The sequence below is a fragment of the Oncorhynchus gorbuscha genome, linkage group LG13, assembly GCF_021184085.1.
Source record: "Oncorhynchus gorbuscha isolate QuinsamMale2020 ecotype Even-year linkage group LG13, OgorEven_v1.0, whole genome shotgun sequence".
NCBI classification, from domain to species: domain Eukaryota; kingdom Metazoa; phylum Chordata; class Actinopteri; order Salmoniformes; family Salmonidae; genus Oncorhynchus; species Oncorhynchus gorbuscha.
In genome coordinates this window covers 94653978-94679274 of record NC_060185.1, presented here as the reverse complement: position 1 = coordinate 94679274, position 25297 = coordinate 94653978, and the positions used below count along the sequence as shown (strand labels likewise).

At 42.7% G+C, this 25297-nt stretch overlaps 1 long non-coding RNA gene across 1 annotated transcript in view; it reads right to left on the bottom strand.

Annotated features, from left to right (window-relative positions):
* Positions 1–23664, bottom strand: part of LOC123994203 — a 33294-nt gene extending 9630 nt beyond the window's left edge. Inside the window, exons 1-2 of the long non-coding RNA XR_006831597.1 lie at positions 23532–23664; positions 850–936 (exon numbers count right to left, since the gene is read on the bottom strand). This is a non-coding gene — a long non-coding RNA (uncharacterized LOC123994203). The remainder of the gene's footprint in view (positions 1–849; positions 937–23531) is intronic.
* Between the last annotated feature and the right edge of the window lie 1633 nt (positions 23665–25297).

Sequence of the window (25297 nt, the reverse complement as noted above, 5' to 3'; positions counted from 1 at the left end):
CGAGTATGAAGCGAGGGCCAGCCAACGAGAGCGTACAGGTCGCAATGGTGGGTAGTATATGGGGCTTTGGTGACAAAACAGATTGCACTGTGATAGACTGCATCCAATTTGTTGAGTAGGGTATTGGAGGCTATTTTGTAAATGACATCGCCAAAGTCGAGGATTGGTAGGATGGTCAGTTTTACAAGGGTATGTTTGGCAGCATGAGTGAAGGATGCTTTGTTGTGAAATAGGAAGCCAATTCTAGATTTAACTTTGGATTGGAGATGTTTGATATGTGTCTGGAAGGAGAGTTTACAGTCTAACCAGACACCTAAGTATTTGTAGTTGTCCACGTATTCTAAGTCAGAGCCGTCCAGAGTAGTGATGTTGGACAGGCGGGTAGGTGCAGGTAGCGATCGGTTGAAGAGCATGCATTTAGTTTTACTTGTATTTAAGAGCAATTGGAAGCCACGGAAGGAGAGTTGTATGGCATTGAAGCTTGCCTGGAGGGTTGTTAACACAGTGTCCAAAGAAGGGCCAGAAGTATACAGAATGGTGTCGTCTGCGTAGAGGTGGATCAGAGACTCACCACCAGCAGCAAGATCGACCTCATTGATGTATACAGAGAAGAGAGTCGGTCCAAGAATTGAACCCTGTGGCACATTTGACTTTTTGACATTTGACGCATTTGACTTGCCTAGTTAAATAAAGGTAAATTAAATAATCAGAAATGGAAAACTCATGGTGCTCAAAGTTGGCAAGTTTCTAGTAGGCATAATTTATTCATTTTAATTTATACTTTACTAATGACAAGAGGTCGTTAAGAGCCTACTTCTTCCCTACCTAAGACATAAGAGGTGGGCCTACCTGTTTGACGGACGGACGGGCCTGTTTTACGGACGGACTAAGGCCACAGGCTGCTATAATCAATTCCTCCACCCCAGTGGGTAATGCCTGGAATGGAGACAATGGAATGATATCAAACATGTGGTTTCCTCAACTTGAGTGGCTATGAGAGAGTATGTCAGAGGCCTACCTTTTATTAACTAGAGTCAATGTCAGCTCCCCTGCGAAAATCTAATTAGCATAATAAAACTATCTGTCAGTTTAAGCTAAAGATATCTGTGTTTTGTTTTTGCCCTGGATACGTCTCAATTCACCGCATCGCCGATGTCGCACTTTCGCATCTGTGGTAGGTGACAGAGTTAGAACTATGTTTGTCAGACCATGAGACATCTGTGGTAGAAGGTGACAGAGTTAGAACTGTGTTTGTCAGACCATGAGACATCTGTGGTAGAAGGTGACAGAGTTAGAACTGTGTTTGTCAGACCATGAGACATCTGTAGTAGAAGGTGACAGAGTTAGAACTGTGTTTGTCAGACCATGAGACATCTGTGGTAGAAGGTGACAGAGTTAGAACTGTGTTTGTCAGACCATGAGACATCTGTGGTAGAAGGTGACAGAGTTAGAACTGTGTTTGTCAGACCATGAGACATCTGTGGTAGAAGGTGACAGAGTTAGAACTGTGTTTGTCAGACCATGAGACATCTGTGGTAGAAGGTGACAGAGTTAGAACTGTGTTTGTCAGACCATGAGACATCTGTGGTAGAAGGTGACAGAGTTAGAACTGTGTTTGTCAGACCATGAGACATCTGTGGTAGAAGGTGACAGAGTTAGAACTGTGTTTGTCAGACCATGAGACATCTGTGGTAGAAGGTGACAGAGTTAGAACTGTGTTTGTCAGACCATGAGACATATGTGGTAGAAGGTGACAGAGTTAGAACTGTGTTTGTCAGACCATGAGACATCTGTGGTAGAAGGTGACAGAGTTAGAACTGTGTTTGTCAGACCATGAGACATCTGTGGTAGAAGGTGACAGAGTTAGAACTGTGTTTGTCAGACCATGAGACATCTGTGGTAGAAGGTGGCAGAGTTAGAACTGTGTTTGTCAGACCATGAGACATCTGTGGTAGAAGGTGACAGAGTTAGAACTGTGTTTGTCAGACCATGAGACATATGTGGTAGAAGGTGACAGAGTTAGAACTGTGTTTGTCAGACCATGAGACATCTGTGGTAGAAGGTGACAGAGTTAGAACTGTGTTTGTCAGACCATGAGACATCTGTGGTAGAAGGTGACAGAGTTAGAACTGTGTTTGTCAGACCATGAGACATCTGTGGTAGAAGGTGACAGAGTTAGAACTGTGTTTGTCAGACCATGAGACATCTGTGGTAGAAGGTGACAGAGTTAGAACTGTGTTTGTCAGACCATGAGACATCTGTGGTAGAAGGTGACAGAGTTAGAACTGTGTTTGTCAGACCATGAGACATCTGTGGTAGAAGGTGACAGAGTTAGAACTGTGTTTGTCAGACCATGAGACATCTGTGGTAGAAGGTGCAGAGTTAGAACTGTGTTTGTCAGACCATGAGACATCTGTGGTAGAAGGTGACAGAGTTAGAACTGTGTTTGTCAGACCATGAGACATATGTGGTAGAAGGTGACAGAGTTAGAACTGTGTTTGTCAGACCATGAGACATCTGTGGTAGAAGGTGACAGAGTTAGAACTGTGTTTGTCAGACCATGAGACATCTGTGGTAGGTGACAGAGTTAGAACTGTGTTTGTCAGACCATGAGACATCTGTGGTAGAAGGTGACAGAGTTAGAACTGTGTTTGTCAGACCATGAGACATCTGTGGTAGCAGGTGACAGAGTTAGAACTGTGTTTGTCAGACCATGAGACATCTGTGGTAGAAGGTGACAGAGTTAGAACTGTGTTTGTCAGACCATGAGACATCTGTGGTAGAAGGTGACAGAGTTAGAACTGTGTTTGTCAGACCATGAGACATCTGTAGTAGAAGGTGACAGAGTTAGAACTGTGTTTGTCAGACCATGAGACATCTGTGGTAGAAGGTGACAGAGTTAGAACTGTGTTTGTCAGACCATGAGACATCCTGAAAATCGTTCTTCTCCCTAAATCGTCTGCAGCAGTGTTGTAGTACTGGAGACTACATATCGAGTGTCTCGGTCTTGTGTCGGATATAGTGAGGACTCTTAATTTCTTCCTGAGTGTAGTGTACGTATACAATTTATCAATGATGTAGTGCAATAAAGAAAGCATGCACGATATTAAAGGATCAGCAGTCCATAAACTCGGACATATTGGTCCCAATCATAAAAATACAAAAAGTAGTAATGTAAAGAAATCATGAACAAAGTAGCCTACACAATCGCAAAGCACATTAATTATATTCACATACGTGCCACACATGGAGCCTAGTTTCAGTGGAATATTATTGGGACGCAGCAAGAGTGTTCAGCTCTCAGCTGGTTGTCGCATGGAGCAGCTCACAGCAGAATGACATCGGTAGCCGGTAGGGTAGGAAAGACGTTTCAACTTATAATACTGTATGTACTTGCAATTATTCTCAAATGAGTGGCAGTTCACGTGCGAAGGATTAGCATTTCAATGTATATAATTATAGACTGTGTAATGAATCCATTTAGTCTTTCCCGCTCTTTCTCAGGCCACACCCCCTTCCCTTTGTCCACCAAGCCGTCATATCGGTTTAGCCCACTAGGGTATCTTCCTTATCGTTGTTAATAACATATACTGTTTGTTTATGTATTTCTGTGATTATTTAGTTAGTTGGTAAATAAATCAGTAAGCCAATTGGTGTTTACGGATGATTTGTAGTAAAGGCTGGGTTCGTGCAGATAACCAACAATTTACGACGTTCAGATGAGACTGACGTGAGGTAAAGAATAATTCATTAATAAAAGACTAGTTGATCAGATATTCAAATACCTTGAAGAGTTATATTCCGAAAAATATAACTTTGTAATCCGAAGTTTTTCCGTGGTGCCCCGACGTCCTTGTTAATTAAATGATTAGTTGAATCACGTAATAATAATTACAGAGAATTAATCTGATAAAATAACAGTCTTCACCTTTAATGATGCCAAAGACACGACAACACATTCCAGTTCAAAGTGAATGATGGCAGGACCGTGTGGCAAATGACTTGTTTGTATAAAGGTTCTACTGTAGCTCTGATTGGCCATAGTGCACCGGTCTGTGTAGACTCCGGTCCCGGACTGGCCATAGTGCACCGGTCTGTGTAGACTCCGGTCCCGGACTGGCCATAGTGCACCGGTCTGTGTAGACTCCAGTCCCGGACAAGGCATGTTTTTATTCCCCTTTATTTATTGCAGTGTATATTAATTGTCCAAATGGCCACTTTCCTACTCATTGCTATAGAATTTTCAGAAATGCTTTAGTACGTAATTCCCAAGCACGTGAAAAATGACCATATCTAAGTGGTCATATCTAAGTCAAAAACAAATATATATATATATATTTAACAAAAAAATATATATTCTTCCTTGGGGCAGTGGTGGAAAATACTTAAAAGTACTACTTAAGTTGTTTTTTGCGGTATATGTATTTTACTATTTGTATTTTTAACAACTTTTACTCCACTACATTTTTAAAGAAAATAATGTACTTTTTACTCTGTACATTCTCCCTGGCAGGCAAAAGTACTCCTTACATTTTTAATGCTTAACAGGACAGAAAAATGGTCCAATTCACACATTTATCGAGAGAAGGGTATAGGGGGTATCAAATAACATCGGTTATTTGAAAATTAAATAATCTCCAACATATTGCTATTTTTAAAACAAGCCATAGAAAATTGCTTGCAATTTCAGTTTAATACACCAGAAAAGACACAACAACAAAAAATACAACAAATATTATGGTTAAATTCTAATAGTATAACTGGTAAAAAATAAAATTGTAATATTTTAAAAGGTATTTTCTTTGACACAAATGCAGCTAACAAAAATATATGGAAATGTCTGCTCTACCCAAAATTACAACCGACTAATCACAGCATTACCGCAAAGGGTAAGAGGAACGTGGAAGGGGGAAAAAGTAAGGAACTTGTCTGTCGGCCCTGCATTAAAGACCATAATTGGCCATCAGGCTCCATGTTGTAGTTCAGATAGTGACATCAGGCTCCATGTTGTAGTTCAGACAGTGACATCAGGCTCCATGTTGTAGTTCAGATTGTGACATCAGGCTCCATGTTGTAGTTCAGATAGTGACATCAGGCTCCATGTTGTAGTTCAGATAGTGACATCAGGCTCCATGTTGTAGTTCAGATGGTGACATCAGGCTCCATGTTGTAGTTCAAGACTAATCCTTGTTGCGTCATCTCTAGCTGCCTCTAATTTTCTCTGGGCCAAAACGCAAGTGAGCCTAAACTACTGTTTTATCTCTGACCATTGCTCCCAGCAGCCAAAGGTCATGTTAGGATGTGTCCCAAAATGGCACCCTATACCCTATACATGGAACTACCTCTGACCAGAGCTCTGGTGGCACCAAATATTGGAATAGGATGCCATTTGGGACTTCATTTTTGTTGTTGTTTCTGTTGAAGGAGTTTTAACAGGCTACACAGAGACATCACATTGTGACCTAACGCTTACTGGTTACTGGGCCACACAGAATATAGACTGAGTGGCTGTCTGTTAGTGCTATCATGTTGTTCCACGTAGTGAATCTGTTATTCAATATGTTTGTATGGGATAACAGCAGTAATGGCCAAAAATATTTTTGTGATACTTCAAGTGCTCTTCAAACTCAAAATCAAATAGCTAAATGATCTACGGTATACCATTATTAAACAATTCCATAGATATTAATAGGCCTTGAGACAATAGAGACATGGATGGTGTACGTGCGCCATTCAGAGGGTGAATTAGACAAAAGATGTAAGTGCCTTTGAACGGGGTATGGTAGTAGGTGACAGGATTGTGTCAAGAACTGCAATGCTGCTGGGTTTTTCCACGCTCAACCGATTCCCAGTGTGTAACAATAGTGGTCCATCACCAAAAGGACGTCCAGCCAACTGGACACAACTGTGGGAAGCGTTGGAGTCAACATGGGCCGAGGAAGCCCTGCTTTCGACACCTTGTAGGGTCCACGCTCTGACGAAATTAAGGCTGTTCTTCATCCCAGTTCACCTACTTTAGGTCAAACTGACCCTTATGTTCTGTCGGCCATCTTTCCTTCGCTATGGCAGGAACAGGGAACAGGGAGTTCAGTATATGGGGCTTGTGTTGTGTTGTGTTGTCATCCCAAATGGCACCCTATTCACTATCTGAGCTGTCTTGTATTATTCACGACTGTATTCTAGCCTGGGCTAAAGCAAGGAAATCATGTTCTGATGCTGATTGGCTTATTTTTGGGCAGTTACGAAACAAGTGTTCTTTTCTTCTCAGGAAGGCCAAGTCTGAATATTTTATGTCTGTTACCACTGATAACCTGAATGACTCTAGAAAGTTTTGGAAGGCTATTACGTCTATGTCTGGTAACAGTAATGTTAATGAATTACCATCATGTGTTTTGAAGGACTCTGTTGCTGTACATGCTGAATTGCTGAATTGTTTCACTGAGCACTTTGTATCATCTGGTAGGCTGTTTGATTCAGTGTCCTCTGTCTCTGTACAACCCTGTGTGGATGAACCAGTGAGAGCTGGTCAAACTTGTAGCTTTTTGCCATTCTCAGTGCAGGTGGTACATAAAGCCCTGAAATCCTTAGATCAGAGAAAGCCTGCAGGTCCTGATCATTCTCAGTGCAGGTGGTACATAAAGCCCTGAAATCCTTAGATCAGAGAAAGCCTGCAGGTCCTGATCATTCTCAGTGCAGGTGGTACATAAAGCCCTGAAATCCTTAGATCAGAGAAAGCCTGCAGGTCCTGATCATTCTCAGTGCAGGTGGTACATAAAGCCCTGAAATCCTTAGATCAGAGAAAGCCTGCAGGTCCTGATCTTTTGGATCCCTGCTTTTTAAATCTGGCAGCTGATTTCATAGCTGAACCACTTACATCTCTGTTCAATCTAACCCTGGAATGTAATGACATTCCAAAGATCTGGAAATCAGCATTTGTCCTACCACTTTTAAAAAGGCGGAGATCCAACTATTTTAAATAATTATAGTTCAATCTCAAAGCTGTCACCCCTGGTGAAAATACTTGAAACCCTTGTAAGTGAACAGCTAAAATAGTTTTTATTTACTAACTCTATTTTATCAATGTACCAATCGGGCTTCAGGAAGAAGCATAGCACAATTACAGCAGCCATGAAGGTTTTAAATGATATCACTGAAGCCATTGACAAAACAACAGCACTGTGTCTCACTTTTTATTGATCTCTCTAAGGCTTTTGATACAGTTGATCATGCTGTAGGCAGAGATTGTTGAGTGTAGGTCTTTCGGAGCATGCAGTTGCATGGTTTGCTAACTATCTGTCTGATAGAACTCAGTGCACTCAATTTGATGGGCTTATGTCTGTTAAATTGTCTGTCTTTAATGGTGTGCCCCAAGGCTCTGTACCTGGTCCTCTCTTATTCACTATTTATATAAATGATTTAGACAAAAATATCCAAAATGCACAACTTCATATTTATGCTGATGATACTGTTATTTATTGTTGTGCGTCGTCTCTTACAAAAGCTTTCCAGAACTTGTAAACTGCTTTTTATACTGTTCAACATACCTTGTGTCAATTGAAGCTTATCCTCAATATTGAGAAAACTAAGCTAATGGTGTTTTATAATGCAAGAAATAGACCTCTGAACCTTTCACATATTACTACTACCTGTCAGGGCAAGGAGATTGAGTTTGTAATCTCATATAAATATCTTGGAATTTTAATTGATGACAGCCTCTCTTTTAAATTGCACATTCAAAAACTTACAAAAAATTGAAGCTGAAATTGGGATTTATTTTAGGAATAAGGCCTGTTTTCTTTTGATGCCAGAAGGAGGCTAGTATCAGCTACATTTATGCCTTTACTAGACTATGGGGATATTTTATATATGAATGCTTCCTCTCAGTGTTTGAGATCAATTGACACTCTTTACCATGGCACTTTGAGATTTATTTTTAAACTGCAAAACCCTTACACACCACTGCACTTTGTATACCAGGGTTGGCTGGCCTTCTCTAGTCACTCATAGGCTCAGTCACTGGTATACTTTTATTTACAAAGCCTTTTTGGGTTTACTACCATTTTATTTGTGCATTTTTATTGTTCAGAAATGTTGTGGGTACTCTCTTCGTTCGCTGGACTTTATCCTGCTAACTGTTCCAAATGTCTGAACTGAATTTGGTAAAAGGGCTTTTATGTCCTCTGCGCCATCGTCTTGGAACACCTTACAAAATACTTTGTAAGGAACTTGTCCCGATTGGTGTTTTTAAATCACTGATGAAGGATTTTGAGGCTGATTCCCTGACCTGTCAATGTTTTTAATTTGCTGTTTTATACTCTTGTGAATTCAATGATTTTTACTAGATTACTTGTAGTTTTTCATGTTGTCTGTCTGTATTTTTTTGTAATGACTTGGTGCTGCCTATCTTGGCCAGGATGCTCTTGAAAAGGAGATTTTAATCTCAATGAGCCCTTCCTGGTTAAATAAAGGTTAAATAAATAAATAAATGAAATATATATAGTGCACTACTTTTTACCAGGATCCATAAGGCTCTGGTTAATAGTAGTGCACTATGTAGGGAATAGGGTGCCATTTTGGGACGTAGCCTCAGTTTCTGTATTGATTGTTAATGAAAGGCTCAAGTAGCAGTTGGCAGTCTGTCTCTACGTTTTCTCCGGCAACTTACAAGGCAAGCCAGAAGCTGTTTAACTCACACGCAAATAATCACCATGCAGGCAGAGCAGACATACATTTACTGCCCTTACAAAGCTGCACGTGCTTCTGACGGTAATCACCCAAATTGTCAAATATGTTTGTCTTTTACCGACGTTCCCAGAAAGAGGCTCCTCTCCTTGGCAGATAGAGCCGGTGTTAGGCCTCTGGTGATGCCAGCTTGGTTCTAGGAAACCACACCAACTACACTTGACGAATGCTATGTGAAACTGTGTGTGAGTCTCAAATGGTCCCCGATTCCTTATGAGTCCTGGTTCAAAGTTGTGCACTAAATAGGGACTAGGGTACCGTTTGGGATTCAGCCCATCACTGCCTGAGGCAAGTGCCCCCCAGAATACCTTATTAAGGCACCCTGGATTTAGTTTCAATTTACCGGTCATGATAAATATAAAATCAACATTCCTTACTGAATGTAACCATCACTATGCAACCAGTCGCTTGATACTGTGGTTCTCTTCCAAACTATCAGAAGGAGGTCATAGGTCAATCTTCTCTGGAACACTGAAGAATTCACAAATGTTGTTTACAGGTTGAGACATCTTCTTGTTTTTTCATTAACTGTCAGGGAGGGAGTTTCACGGTTTCGTAATCAGAAGGTTGTGCCAGATAGTGTCTGTTCACGCCACATGAGGGAGGTAAGAGTTTCTCCTCTGTTTATGGGTGAAACCAGGTCACACTGTACAGACTAGGCGTTACGTCTAGCTATACAATTAATTTGTTCCGAATGACTTTTTTTCCCCGTTCATTATCTCAACAAGGGATCACTGTATTGGACAGTGTATCTGCACTTATCAAGCATTTAATTACTGTTGATTAAATGCATAATTTATGGACGTTATGAAAAACATCTACAGTAAATCATTAAACGCCAGTCTACTAAGCATCACTTCATGTGATATGAGTTCTGACATCTCGAGGTCTACCCTCTTTCAGCAGGGTTGTATTATTTTGACAGATGCCTGACCTTTTTTAAATTTTTCTGGCAGAGAAAAAAACAAATAGACGCATCAAAACAAGAAGATGTTTGGTTTCTGTGTTCAGATAGTCAGGAAAAAGGCAAGGCCTTGAGGTTGGGGCGAGGACATTTCGTCAGCGTTCTTGATTGGCCTCTCAGCGATAGGGGAAGTTGTGGTTGCGAAGAGGTAACCTCAACGCCGTCTTCAAGCGCTCAGCTCAGTCATGTTATTGGGTTGCGTCCCATTCTCTGTCTCCTATTCTCTCCTTTTACCCGGGCAAAAGTAGTGCACTATATAGGGAATAGGAAGCCACTTGGGGCGCAGGCCATTGGGTGTGTATGGGAAAAAAACGAATTGAGAAAGCTCTCATGTCATGTGACTAACTTCTGCGTTCTGTCGAGGTATAAAGCAGAAGAGTTATTATTATACTCAGTTCGGTGTGTCGATCGAGACCTCTCCTGTTCCTCTCCTGGTGTGTGGTGCCCTGAAGTTGCTCTGCAATTTACTCCATGTTTGATAGTGACTGATGACTTTATGTCTTGCGTTTATCTTGTTGTGTGTTTATTTAGATTTGCTTGACGTGCTTGATTTGTCCCCAATCTCATACGGTCTAATGAAAAAGAACGAAACAGAAAGTTAGTCTAGTCAAAATGTACTATGATACTATTGTATAATATGTTTGGTCTTGCTGTGTGATTAAATCAGCACCGTGACAAGAGTCAGCACATCTGTGTGTTTTGTTTAGAGAGAAATGATTCTATTGGTTCAGTTTCCCCAGGTGAGCTCAATCAAGCACATCTAAAGTATTTTAAAGAATTTTGGTTACAATTTGAACCCAGGTCTAACAGGGGGAGGGAAGGTGGAAATGTGTCTCAGTATTTACATCTGAATGGAATGGGACAGAATGTTCTTTGACATTGGATTTAAGAACAGGCCTTAAACCTCCGCTTCAGTCTCACTATAGATGCAGGAATTACATCCCAAATTACACCATATTCCCTATATAGTGAACTACTTTTGATTGGGGCCCATCAACAGTAGTGCACTATATAGGGGATAGGGTGCCATTTGGGATAAATCAGGGAATAGACAGCCACAGCTAAACCCAGAAAACCAGGGATCAAACTTGGTTTTCATCCTTACCAACATGGAAATTCTCAGCCATTAGTCATTACCTGCCTCATTCATAACACAACCCAGCTTACAATTTAAAAAAAAAAAAAAATCCCAAAATGAGTGTAAAGAACATACAATAAAAACGAATGAGAGACCTTGACAGACAGCACACACACACAAGTCTGTTTTACATTTCAATACTGACAATATTGAACTTGATACCAGGAATGATGTTACATAACATTTGTTTAATCACTGTTTTGGTACCAGCGAGACCAACTAGTGAGGAAACAGATATTTAGTGTAAATCATGTCTGTTAGGCAGTAAGACAACTGGCAGGCACATCAAAACATTACTGTTGTCGTTCCACTATTTTGGTGCTCAATAAAAAGCCTTAGAACTTTACATATAAGAGGTGAACACTGAGCCTGCTATTTACTATGTACCAATCAGATCCTGCTATTTACTATGTACCAATCAGATCCTGTTATTTACTATGTACCAATCAGATCCTGCTATTTACTATGTACCAATCAGATCCTGCTATTTACTATGTACCAATCAGATCCTGCTATTTACTATGTACCAATCAGATTCTGCTATTTACTATGTACCAATCAGATCTTGCTATTTACTATGTACCAATCAGATCCTGTTATTTACTATGTACCAATCAGATCCTGCTATTTACTATGTACCAATCAGATCCTGTTATTTACTATGTACCAATCAGATCCTGCTATTTACTATGTACCAATCAGATCCTGCTATTTACTATGTACCAATCAGATCCTGTTATTTACTATGTACCAATCAGATCCTGCTATTTACTATGTACCAATCAGATCCTGCTATTTACTATGTACCAATCAGATCATGTTATTTACTATGTACCAATCAGATCCTGCTATTTACTATGTACCAATCAGATCCTGCTATTTACTAGGTACCAATCAGATCCTGCTATTTACTATGTACCAATCAGATCATTATATTTACTATGTACCAATCAGATCCTGCTGTTTACTATGTACCAATCAGATCCTGCTGTTTACTATGTACCATTCAGATCCTGATATTTACTATGTACCAATCAGATCCTGCTATTTACTATGTACCAATCAGATCCTGCTATTTACTATGTACCAATCAGATCCTGTTATTTACTATGTACCAATCAGATCCTGCTATTTACTATGTACCAATCAGATCCTTCTATTTACTATGTACCAATCAGATCCTGCTATTTACTATGTACCAATCAGATCCTGCTATTTACTATGTACCAATCAGATCATTATATTTACTATGTACCAATCAGATCCTGCTGTTTACTATGTACCAATCAGATCCTGCTGTTTACTACGTACCATTCAGATCCTGCTATTTACTATGTACCAATCAGATCCTGCTATTTACCATGTACCAATCAGATCCTGCAATTTACTATGTACCAATCAGATCCTGCAATTTACTATGTACCAATCAGATCCTGCTATTTACTATGTACCAATCAGATCCTGCTATTTACCATGTACCAATCAGATCCTGCTATTTACTATGTACCAATCAGATCCTGCTATTTACTATGTACCATTCCGATCCTGTTGTGTTATTCTACCCAGACACCTTGTTCCAATCAACACTGAACTATAGAGACATGTCCTTTACAACAAGGCTGTGTGCAGTTCTAGTCTCTGGGTACACTGTATAACTATCTGTAGGTTTACCCCATCAGTACTCAGGGGATTATGTTCTGTAGGCCACCTTAAATGGTTAACATGATTAAATCCAGTCTGAATTCCACCTTAAATGGTTAACATGATTAAATCCAGTCTGAATTCCACCTTAAATGGTTAACATGATTAAATCCAGTCTGAATTCCACCTTAAATGGTTAACATGATTAAATCCAGTCTGAATTCCACCTTAAATGGTTAACATGATTAAATCCAGTCTGAATTCCACCTTAAATGGTTAACATTCTTAAATTCCAGTCTGAATTCCACCTTAAATGGTTAACATTTAAAGAACATTTTGTATTACACTGTAATTACACCCCGACACCTCTCCCTCCTGCACTTGGCAACGTGTATCTTATTAATAGGGCAATATGCCATGCCTGCTCTCCAATCCAGACATACACTGAATGTACAAAACATTAAGAACACCCCCCACTTTTGCCATTGAAACAGCCTCAATTCGTCAATTCGTTGGCCTGTTCAAGGTGTTCGAAAGCGTTTCACAGGGATGGCGGCCAATGCGGACTCTAATGCTGAATCTGGACAGGAAATCAGTGTTTAACCATAAGATTCCCCCACATCTTTACTCAGAGGCATTACACTAAAGTCTGTAGCATACCTTTAATGGGTGGTATACATTCTGTACCTTTAATGGGTGGTATACATTCTGTACCTTTAATGGGTGGTATACATTCTGTACCTTTAATGGGTGGTATACATTCTGTACCTTTAATGGGTGGTATACATTCTGTACCTTTAATGGGTGGTATACATTCTGTACCTTTAATGGGTGGCATACATTCTGTACCTTTAATGGGTGGTATACATTCTGTACCTTTAATGGGTGGTATACATTCTGTACCTTTAATGGGTGGCATACATTCTGTACCTTTAATGGGTGGTATACATTCTGTACCTTTAATGGGTGGCATACATTCTGTACCTTTAATGGGTGGTATACATTCTGTACCTTTAATGGGTGGCATTTAAAATAATTTTGTTGAGGCATTGCATTCACTTTATGAAAACATTGAATTTGTGCGTTAGCATTGGTGTTACTAGCATAGTGTTATGTAGTGATGCTTCCTCTGACCTCATTCTGTCCATGCCAGTCAGAGGGTACCTGACAGAATACGAAGATGTCATCATCCAGAACTTCGCTTCAGCTTCACCTCAGCTTCCCCTCAACTTCTCCTCAGCTTTACCTCAGCTTCACCTCAGCTTCCCCTCAGCTTCACCCCTCAGCTTCACCTCAGCTTCACCTCAGCTTCACCTCAGCTTCCCCTCAGCTTCACCTCAGCTTCACCTCAGCTTCACCTCAGCTTCACCTCAGCTTCCCCTCAGCTTCACCTCAGCTTCCCCTCAACTTCTCCTCAGCTTCACCTCAGATTTACCTCAGCTTCACCTCAGCTTCACCTCAACTTCCCCTCATCTTCACCTCAACTTCCCCTCAGCTTCACCTCAGCTTCACCTCAGCTTCCCCTCAGCTTCACCTCAGATTTACCTCAGCTTCACCTCAGCTTCACCTCAACTTCACCTCAGCTTCACCTCAGCTTCCCCTCATCTTCACCTCAACTTCCCCTCAGCTTCACCTCAGCTTCACCTCAGCTTCACCTCAACTTCCCCTCAGCTTCACCTCAGCTTCACCTCAACTTCCCCTCAGCTTTACCTCAACTTCCCCTCATCTTCACCTCAGATTTACCTCAGATTTACCTCAGCTTCACCTCAGCCTAACCTACTCTTAGGCGTTGGCTGAGGTTATCTGGGTTTACACCTTCAGTGGTGGTGAGCTGTCTGTGAGTTAGTATGTGTGTGTGTGTGTGTGTGTGTGTATGTGTGTGCATGCGTGTTTGTGCGTGCGTGTGTGCGTGTGTATAAGTGCGTGTGTAAGTGCCGTGACCATAGGTAAGGAATTTGTTTGTTCACCTGTCTGGGGTTAGTTGTTTTGTATCGTATGTAACTATAATTGGCGGTGGCACCCTATCATTACAGACACAAAAACATGACTCTGAAGTTGTTTAGCCAAGTTATTCCCTGAGGCAGTTTCACAACATTTACCTTTTATGATGTTGGCTTTTGATTACCATGAAACGCACACCTGATACACCAACCTTTATACAGTACACACACCTGAGAAATGAAAAGGTAAACAAAGAAGTCTACACACACACGACGCACACACCCACACACACACATAAGCACACACATGCTGCACACACACACACACACACACACACACACACACACACACACACACACACACACACACACACACACACACACACACACACACACACACACACACACACACACACACACACACACACACACACACACACACCGCACACAGACACACACACCGCACACACATGCACACACCCACACACACACATACACACACATACTGAACACACACACACACACACACACACACACATTGCACAAGCCGCGCACAGACACACACACCGCACACACATGCACACACCCACACACAGACATAAACACACACATACTGCACACACACACACACATGCACACACCCACACACACACATACTGCACACACTCACACACATACACACACATACTGCACACACACTTCACACATCGCACAAGCCGCGCACAAACACACACACCGCACACACATGCACACACCCACACACAGACATAAACACACACATACTGCACACACACACACACAACGCACACACCCACACACACACATAAACACACACATGCTGCACACACACACACACCACACACAGACACACACACCGCACACACATGCACACACCCACACACAGACATAAACACACACATACTGCACACACACACACACACATGCACACACCCACACACACACATACTGCACACACACACACATACTGCACACACACACACACATAAGGGATCATAACTAGGTTGTAGAAGTAGTGTAGAAATAACATATTAACAAGATTGATGTTGTAGTGAGTTGAATGAATTATATTTGCCTCCATCTGAAGGCCTGAATGAAATCCTGTCTGTTTTAGAGGGAAGATTAAACTAAATAGGTCATCTTCAATGTCTGTCTGTCTGTCTGTGTACTCTCAATTATGTCATCTTAATCCTAACCTGCTTCTTCTTTTTATACAACATTTAGGCTGTCTGCTCTGTTTTGTCCTACCCTGCCCTGCACTTCACACCTCTCCTTCAGGGGACTGACCAACACATATGAATTTAAGCCAGTACAAACAAGCACCAATGCCTCTCCCTCCTTTAATATCTCTCCCTCTTTTGTCTCTCTCCTCCTCTAATGTCTCTCTCCCTCCTTTGTCTCTCTCCTCCTCTAATGTCTCCTTCCCTCCTCTAATGTCTCTCTCCTCCTCTAATGTCTCTCTCCTCCTCTAATGTCTCTCTCCTCCTCTAATGTCTCTCTCCTCCTCTAATGTCTCCTTCCCTCCTCTAATGTCTATCTCCTCCTCTAACGTCTCCTTCCCTCCTCTAATGTCTCTATCCTCCTCTAATGTATCCTTCCCTCCTCTAATGTCTCTCTCCCTCCTTTGTCTCTCTCCTCCTCTAATGTCTCCTTCCCTCCTCTAACGTCTCTCTTCTCCTCTAATGTCTCCTTCCCTCCTCTAATGTCTCTCTCCTCCTCTAATGTCTCTCTCCTCCTCTAATGTCTCTCTCCCTCCTTTGTCTCTCTCCTTCTCTAATGTCTCCTTCCCTCCTCTAATGTCTCTCTCCCTCCTTTGTCTCTCTCCTCCTCTAATGTCTCCTTCCCTCCTCTAATGTCTCTCTTCTCCTCTAATGTCTCCTTCCCTCCTCTAATGTCTCTCTCCTCCTCTAATGTCTCTCTCCTCCTCTAATGTCTCTCTCCTCCTCTAATGTATCCTTCCCTCCTCTAATGTCTCTCTCCTCCTCTAATGTCTCTCTCCCTCCTGTGTCTCTCTCCTCCTCTAATGTCTCTCTCCTCCTCTAATGTCTCTCTCCTCCTCTAATGTATCCTTCCCTCCTCTAATGTCTCTCTCTCTTCTCTCCCCTTTAACTAAGAACTTGTTTTGTAAATTTCCCTGCCAAGGGAAAGGAGACCCCAAGTGGTTCCCAGTCAGCAGTGATTGTTAATGGATGAGCAGTTTCTTCCAGACAAACAGGCTTGGTCTGACTGTCTGGATTAGGGTTAGGGCTTAATCCTGTGGTGAGTGGTTAGGAATCAACTAAGTTAATAGGGTCTTTACTGGGCATCCATGAGACACCAAGGAGCTGTCATGTTAAAATAGCCCGGGAGCTTCCCTGGGACACCAAGGAGCTGTCACGTTGAAATAGCCCGGGAGCTTCCCTGGGACACCAAGGAGCTGTCACGTTGAACTAGCCCGGGAGCTTCCCTGGGACACCAAGGAGCTGTCACGTTGAACTAGCCCGGGAGCTTCCCTGGGACACCAAGGAGCTGTCACGTTGAAATAGCCCGGGAGCTTCCCTGGGACACCAAGGAGCTGTCACGTTGAAATAGCCCGGGAGCTTCCCTGGGACACCAAGGAGCTGTCACGTTGAACTAGCCCGGGAGCTTCCCTGGGACACCAAGGAGCTGTCACGTTGAACTAGCCTGGGAGTTTCCCTGGGACACCAAGGGGCTGTCACGTTGAACTAGCCCGGGAGCTTCCCTGGGACACCAAGGGGCTGTCACGTTGAACTAGCCCGGGAGCTTCCCTGGGACACCAAGGGGCTGTCACATTGAACTAGCCCGGGAGCTTCCCTGGGACACCAAGGGGCTGTCACATTGAACTAGCCCGGGAGCTTCCCTGGGATCACATTGAACTAGCCCGGGAGCTTCCCTGGGACACCAAGGAGCTGTCACATTGAACTAGCCCGGGAGCTTCCCTGGGATCACGTTGAACTAGCCCGGGAGCTTCCCTGGGACACCAAGGGGCAGAAGCTGTTGAACAGATGGACCAGTGTGCAGTTTACTTCCTCCTTTACCCGTCAGTGTATTTGTTTTGAGTGAGGAGGACGGTAGCTTGGTCTGGGAATCACCAATTTCTCCTTCTTGTGTGTCCCCACCTCCCCACCGAAAGTCTCACAGCGGGTGTTTTCAAGATGTAACTTTCAAAATCCAGGAATAATCCCCTTTTGATGCATTTCCCCATATGGAACATTTCTACAATTTACTAATAAAACCAATATCAAAAGACAGTTTTGGGTTCTAATCAGGATAATAAGGTTACTACAGACTAAAGAGCTGTGGGGTCTGACCAGGATAATAAGGTTACTACAGACTAAAGAGCTGTGGGGTCTGACCAGGATAATAAGGTTACTACAGACTAAAGAGCTGTGGAGTCTGACCAGGATAATAAGGCTGTGGGGTCTGACCAGGATAATAAGGCTGTGGGGTCTAACCAGGATAATAAGGCTGTGGGGTCTGACCAGGATAATAAGACTGTGGGGTCTGACCAGGATAATAAGGCTGTGTGGTCTAACCAGGATAATACGGCTGTGGGGTCTGACCAGGATAATAAGGCTGTGGGGTCTGACCAGGATAATAAGGCTGTGGGGTCTGACCAGGATAATAAGGCTATGGGGTCTGACCAGGATAATAAGGCTGTGGGGTCTAACCAGGATAATAAGGCTGTGGGGTCTGACCAGGATAATAAGGCTGTGGGGTCTAACCAGGATAATAAGGCTGTGGAGTCTAACCAGGATAATAAGGCTGTGGGGTCTGACCAGGATAATAAGGCTGTGGGGTCTAACCAGGATAATAAGGCTGTGGGGTCTGACCAGGATAATAAGGCTAACCTAACTTATATTGTGTTGCATTTGGCTTTCCTTAGTATCTTCACATGTAACATTACAAAATGAGTTTAGTTGAAAAATAACTGCTTTGTTTCAATAGGTGGAAATTAGCAAATAGCTATTGGATGAATTCATTCATTATGGATTGTATGTTACTTTGGAATGACTGTTTTGAACGGGCTCTCCATTCACTCCTTACTGGTCCTTGTACGTCATTGTGTCAGCGGGTGAGCTGATACCACGTGTACCTACCAAATGGCTATTCCGTGTATAGTGCACTAATTTTGACCAGGACCGCGATGAGTCCTGGTCAAAACTAGTGCACTATACAGGGAATAGGGGTATGCCATTTGGTGCAGATGGTCTATTAACGCCCTAACTCTTTAACAGGAAGTGGAAGGGCTGCGTGTCAGATAGGGTTTCCTGTTAGAAAGAACACTGAATATTATTACTCTTTATTTTTTTTGCACGCATTTTGGTTTGTTTGTGTTGGTACATTGCTTTGTGGCCTGATTGATTTATGTTACATAATCATGTCACATGTAAAGGCAGGTCGTTATATTGATCTTGTATGAACACTTGGTTGTGTGAAATACCTAAGCGTTTGGTGTTGATCTGATAACGAATTGGTCCAACTTTGATGTAACTTAGATAAACATTCAATCTAATTGTAGCGTATCAATGTGTCAGTAAGAACACATTGTGTGTTGACATAGCGCTCTATACTGGACTGACAACAGTAGCATTTTTATTATTTTTTACCAGGTGAAATGCACAGCAATGACCTGGGGAATAGTTACAGGGGAGAGGAATGAGCCAATAGACGCTGGGGATGATTAGGTGGCCATGAGGACCGGAGGTTAAAACCCTTACTCTTTCGATGAGCGTCATGAGATCTTTAATGACCACAGAGAGTCAGGACACCCGTTTAATGTCCCATCCCGAAAGGTAGCACCCTACACAGGGCAATGTCCCCAACAACTGCCCTGGGGCATTGGGATATTATTATTTTTTGACCTGGGGAAAGGAGAACCACCTACTGGCCCCGCAACATCACTTACCAGCAGCATCTGGTCTCCCATCCAGGAACCAACCAGGACCAACCCTGTTTAGCTTCAGAGGAAAGCCAGCACTGGGATGCAAGGTGGAATAATACTGGTGTGAAGTACATAATCTATGAATGGGGTTTTGGGAAAAGGTGTTGTAATACTACTAACCCCTCTCTTCAGCCCCCTGGGTGAATACAGGTGTTCTGTCCCTTTCTGCTGAACCAAAACCCCACACAGCCTCCCTCCATTGGCAGCAAATCAGTAGAATTAGCCAGTGGACTCGCAGGCCTACAACTTGCCAACCAAACACCCACTTGCAGAATATCCCACAGATCAGTGAGAAAGATACCTGACGTACGTTCAGTAGTAGTTCAAGTACAACAGTAGGTTGATCCTCTCTGTCGAAAGGCAGTTACTGTATTAAACAACAGTAGGTTGATCCTCTCTGTCGAAAGGCAGTTACTGTATTAAACAACAGTAGGTTGATCCTCTCTGTCGAAAGGCAGTTATTGTATTAAACAACAGTAGGTTGATCCTCTCTGTCGAAAGGCAGTTATTGTATTAAACAACAGTAGGTTGATCCTCTCTGTCGAAAGGCAGTTACTGTATTAAACAACAGTAGGTTGAATATAACAGTTCTGACATTTTTAATGTCTCGACTATATGTAAGTCATATACAGTAACAACGAGGTAGAAGGTACCACCAGTAAAGCTGTTGTTTTACTTGCTGTTATTTCAATGAGTTTAGGCGTAGTGTGCCGTGCCTCTCTGAAGTCATGGCATCACACCAAGAACACTAAAGCTGTTTTTGTTCATCCCAGTTAATAATAAGCCTGTAGAAAGCCGTACGTAATTATCCTGCCGTTTAGATTTCCCTAAAGGTACATCCCAATTATTACCTAAAGGTACATCCCAATTATTACCTTCGCCCCGACGGCCTAATTAATGGTTGAGAAATATGTGTGTAATTATTAATTTAGTTTCAGAACAAGGTATTTTCACAAACGGTGTGGTGCTGAACGTGACACTGAAGAAAAATAACAACATAGATATTCTGTAGTGTTTGATAAATACTGAAGGAGCTGCTAATATACTTTAGTTTACATTGCATTCAGTTGGATCTGAAATGAGCAGTAATTGTAGGGTGTAGGCCCTATGGAAAATAATAACTCCAGGGGGTTTTACCATCACGCTGTAGGACTCCATGAGACAGGGAGAGAGGGAGAGAGGGAGACAGGGAGAGAGGGAGAGAGGGAGTGAGGGAGACAGGGAGAGAGGGAGAGAGGGAGACAGGGAGAGAGGGAGAGAGGGAGACAGGGAGTGAGGGAGACAGGGAGAGAGGGAGAGTGAAGGTGTGTGAGTTAGACAGAAACAGAGTGATAGAGAAGAGAAAAGGGAAAAGGGTGATACCTAGTCAGTCGTACCACGGATTGCATTCAACTGATGTGTGTCTTCCACATTCAACCTAAACCCCTCTGAACCAGAGAGGGGCTGCCGTAATCGACATCCACGTCTTGAGACAGAGATACAGAGAGAGCACATTGCTCGCAAATAGTTTTTCAACAACAATTACTGTCTTGAATAATGATGATACCACTGACCCTATTGACATTTAGGGAGAGGGACTCCAACCTATTATCCAATGTATGGTAGTAACCAAAAGCATGGATTAAAGTAGAGTTTTTTTGTGTGTGACGTGGAATCTTTCAATTTTTTAAAAGTATTATATTTGCAAATGGATTTTTCAGTAGGCTTGTGAAAAACTGATTCATATGGCTCTCGTTGCAATCCTCTCTAAAGAAGACATTAAGACTTTGTTTAAAGATCAATGTTAGTAATTCTGTGTTCTGCTGCAACAGAATGAAGACACAAGTCCTGGTCCAAGTTAAGACCTCCGTTGGTTCCAAAGACATTCCGTTATTTTGTGCTATTTTTGTTATTGTTGATCAAACATGCATGTTAGCAATACTGCCAACAATTCTGCAACAGAATCGTGACAAGTTGCGAGCTAAGTTCCAAGCCAAGTCCATTGGTTCCAGACATTCCGTCTCCTTGTGCTCCTTGTTCTCTTCATATGAAGTGGTTGTGGCTTGTTCCTTTAGTGTTTTTTTTTTCATAGCCTTTTGTTCTGGGCGTGTGCCAGTGACCGTACTTTGAACCAGCAGCTGGAACAGGGCTGTACAGCCAAAGATAGCTGAAGTGTTGTTTTTGCTTTCTCTGCAGGTCTATGACCGACTCTGTGCCAAGCGGCTGCTAACTAACGCCAGCGTCAATCCTGCCCATGTTGCCAAGCAAGTGACTCTGAGACCCGCACTCCCTCTCAGCCCCACAACAGCAACGGACTCTCCTACGTTGCATCCCAAATGGTACCTTATACCCTATGTAGTGCACTACTTTCACCAGGTCCCTGTTCAAAAGTAGCACACTATGTAGGGAATAGGGTGTGATTTGAGATGCAGTCCTAGTCCTAGTATGACCTGCAGGGGCTCTGACTAACTGATATTTAGAACAACTGACTGGCTGTTGACTGGCTCTGACTAGCTGCTAGCTGTAATGACTGGCTGGCTGCTAGCTGGCTCTGACTAGCTGCTAGCTGGTGCTGACTAGCTGCTAGCTGTAATGACTGGCTGGCTGCTAGCTGGCTCTGACTAGCTGCTAGCTGTAATGACTGGCTGGCTGCTAGCTGGCTCTGACTAGCTGCTAGCTGGCTCTGACTAGTTGCTAGCTGGCTCTGACTAGCTGCTAGCTGGTGCTGACTAGCTGCTAGCTGTAATGACTGGCTGCTAGCTGTAATGACTGGCTGGCTGCTAACTGGCTCTGACTAGCTGCTAGCTGGCTCTGACTAGCTGCTAGCTGGTGCTGACTAGCTGCTAGCTGTAATGACTAGCTGGCTGCTAGCTGGCTCCTACTAGCTGCTAGCTGGTGCTGACTAGCTGCTAGCTGTAAGAATTGGCTGGCTACTAGCTGGTGCTGACTAGCAGCTTGCTGGAATGACTAGCTAGTTGGCTCTAACGAGATGCTAGCTATAATGTCTGGCTGGCTGCTAGCTGGCTCTGACTAGCTGCTAGCTGGAATGACTAGCTAGCTGGCTCTGACTAGCTGCTAGCTGGAATTACTGGCTGGCTGCTTGCTGGCTCTTACTAGCTGCTAGCTGGAATGACTGGATGGCTGCTAGCTGGCTCTGACTAGCTGCTAGCTGGCTCTGACTAGTTGCTAGCTGGCTCTGACTAGCTGCTAGCTGGTGCTGACTAGCTGCTAGCTGTAATGACTGGCTGCTAGCTGTAATGACTGGCTGGCTGCTAACTGGCTCTGACTAGCTGCTAGCTGGCTCTGACTAGCTGCTAGCTGGTGCTGACTAGCTGCTAGCTGTAATGACTAGCTGGCTGCTAGCTGGCTCTTACTAGCTGCTAGCTGGAATGACTGGATGGCTGCTAGCTGGCTCTTACTAGCTGCTAGCAGGAATGACTGGATGGCTGCTAGCTGGCTCTTACTAGCTGCTAGCTAGAACGACTGGCTGGCTGTTTGTTCCAGACACTCAACTTTGGCCACACCCTCACAGTTCCACACAAATGTTATTCGTGTCTGCTTGATGAGTTCAGCAAGAAGTCATTGTTTAGTCTTGGGAGGACTGTTCTATCACACCAACCACAAACCTCACACATATGCATATGTTTGGTCAGCCTGTACAGTCATTATTCTCTATTTCATAACAACATCTGTTCTCATATTGCCTCTCACCTTGCATTGGTTTGTACCTCGCTCTTGTTGACAGTGCTAATATGCACAGTACTGTGCTATGTCCTGTTTACAAGTCATAACTTGTGACTATTTGGACATAGAGTCAGATTCTATCATCTATGTGTAAGGCTTAATATTGTAGGTTACTATGATCATATTTACATCTGTTTGCAAACATTACAATTCAACATTACCTCAGTAGTTAACCCAGCAGTAAAGTTGGTAGAAAGGAAATGGTTTCTTAGAGAACGACAACGTACTACAGCCTTCCATTATGACTTTCACCCATTGATGTTGTTATCACAGGGAAAACAAGCATGATAAATACCTTAGCGTTTATAAATAGAGTTAATAGAAGTTGCCTGTTAATCCCCAAAACAAAAGTTTAGTACCCAGAACAAAGATTAAGATCAAAGAGAACTTTATTTCCAAAACATTTTGCAGTATGTTTACCTGTTTCTAATGTTGTTTTCACAGTCGACTGGATGTTGCTTTCCATGATTTTAGCTCTAAAAATAATGTTGTATTTTTCCATAAGAAAACGACCTGGTGCTAACAGACACCATATGTCCTTTCTCCACCTTCTTCATATGTAGTTGTTTCTCAAATGGCACCATATCCCCTTTTTAGTGCACTAAGACCCATTGCCACTGTTCAAAAGTAGTATACTATTTAGTGAATAGGGTGCAATGTGGGATGTAACTCTTACTCACTGCCAAGTCAACAGTCGTGTTTTAGAGAGTCAGGCGAGTTCAGGGGAAAGAACGCCAGTTCATAATGAAACGACCTGCTTGATTTGATTTTTTAAAATAAGAATAGTTCAACACTGTGTCAAAATGGGTTTACAGTTTAGGTTGTGGCTAAGGTTAGACAATCGTACACTAATATAAATGTTTGGTACTGAAGTAAAAAACTATTTTTTTAAATGGCTTCGCAATAGCCTTTTTTAGATGTGCTACAATTCTGTCAATGGTTTTTGTTGCTATTCACCAAACTGGTACAATATTGTCTTCAAGACACTGGCATGTCTTGTCATCCTAGACTATACTAAAAGACCTACCCTGTAGAAACGCTCAGCCATTACCTAATCACAGCCATTACCCAATCAACTCTAGTCAGTGGAATAGCAGTAGCTTTATAACTGTTGAGGTGGGAACCGTGTGTGTAATTCCTGACGAGACGTCTCAACACAGGGTTACGCAGGTAACCGACGTGTATTTGGTTAGTATGTCACAGCAGCCAAAGCTCTATTCAACTGTACGTTATTAAATGTACGTTATTAGCATGCGTTACTATTGGTTAATCAAATGTAGTGTGAAATGTTTACAGATGAATTATGTGACAATTATGTGTGTTTTCTGAAGTACAGAAAGACTGTCATCTGGGTTTCAGAAAGTTATATATACTTAATATCTGTTTTGAAAACTAGGCCTAGGGGATTCAAATCAGGAAAGTAGAGCAAAAGCAAGATATTTTTATTCCAGACAATTTTATCTTTATTTAACTAGGCAAGTCAGTTATTAAGAACAAATTCTTATTTTCAATGAGGGCCTAGGAACAGTGGGTTAACTGCCTTGTTCAGAGGAACAGTGGGTTAACTGCCTTGTTCAGAGGAACAGTGGGTTAACTGCCTTGTTCAGAGGAACAGTGGGTTAACTGCCTTGTTCAGAGGAACAGTGGGTTAACTGCCTTGTTCAGGTGGCAGAACGACAGATTTGTACCTTGTCAGCTCGGGGGGTTTGGACTTGCAACCTTTTGGTTACTAGTCCAACGCGCTGAACACTAGGCTACCCTGCCTGTCCCGATGAGCTGTAAAACAGCAGAGACATGGGTTGAACCCTAAATGGCACCCTATTCCCTTGCACCTTAAAAGGCAACCTATTCCCTTGCACCCTAAATGGCACCCTATTCCCTTGCACCCTAAATGACAAACTATTCCCTTGCACCCTAAATGGCAACCTATTCCCTGAACCCTAAATGGCACCCTATTCCCTTGCACCCTAAATGACAAACTATTCCCTTGCACCCTAAATGGCAACCTATTCCCTGAACCCTAAATGGCACCCTATTCCCTTGCACCCTAAATGGCACCCTATTCCCTGAACCCTAAATGGAACACTATTCCATGAACCCTAAATGGCACCCTATTCCCTTGCACCCTAAATGGCAACCTATTCCCTGAACCCTGCATGGCACCCTATTCCATTGCACCCTAAATG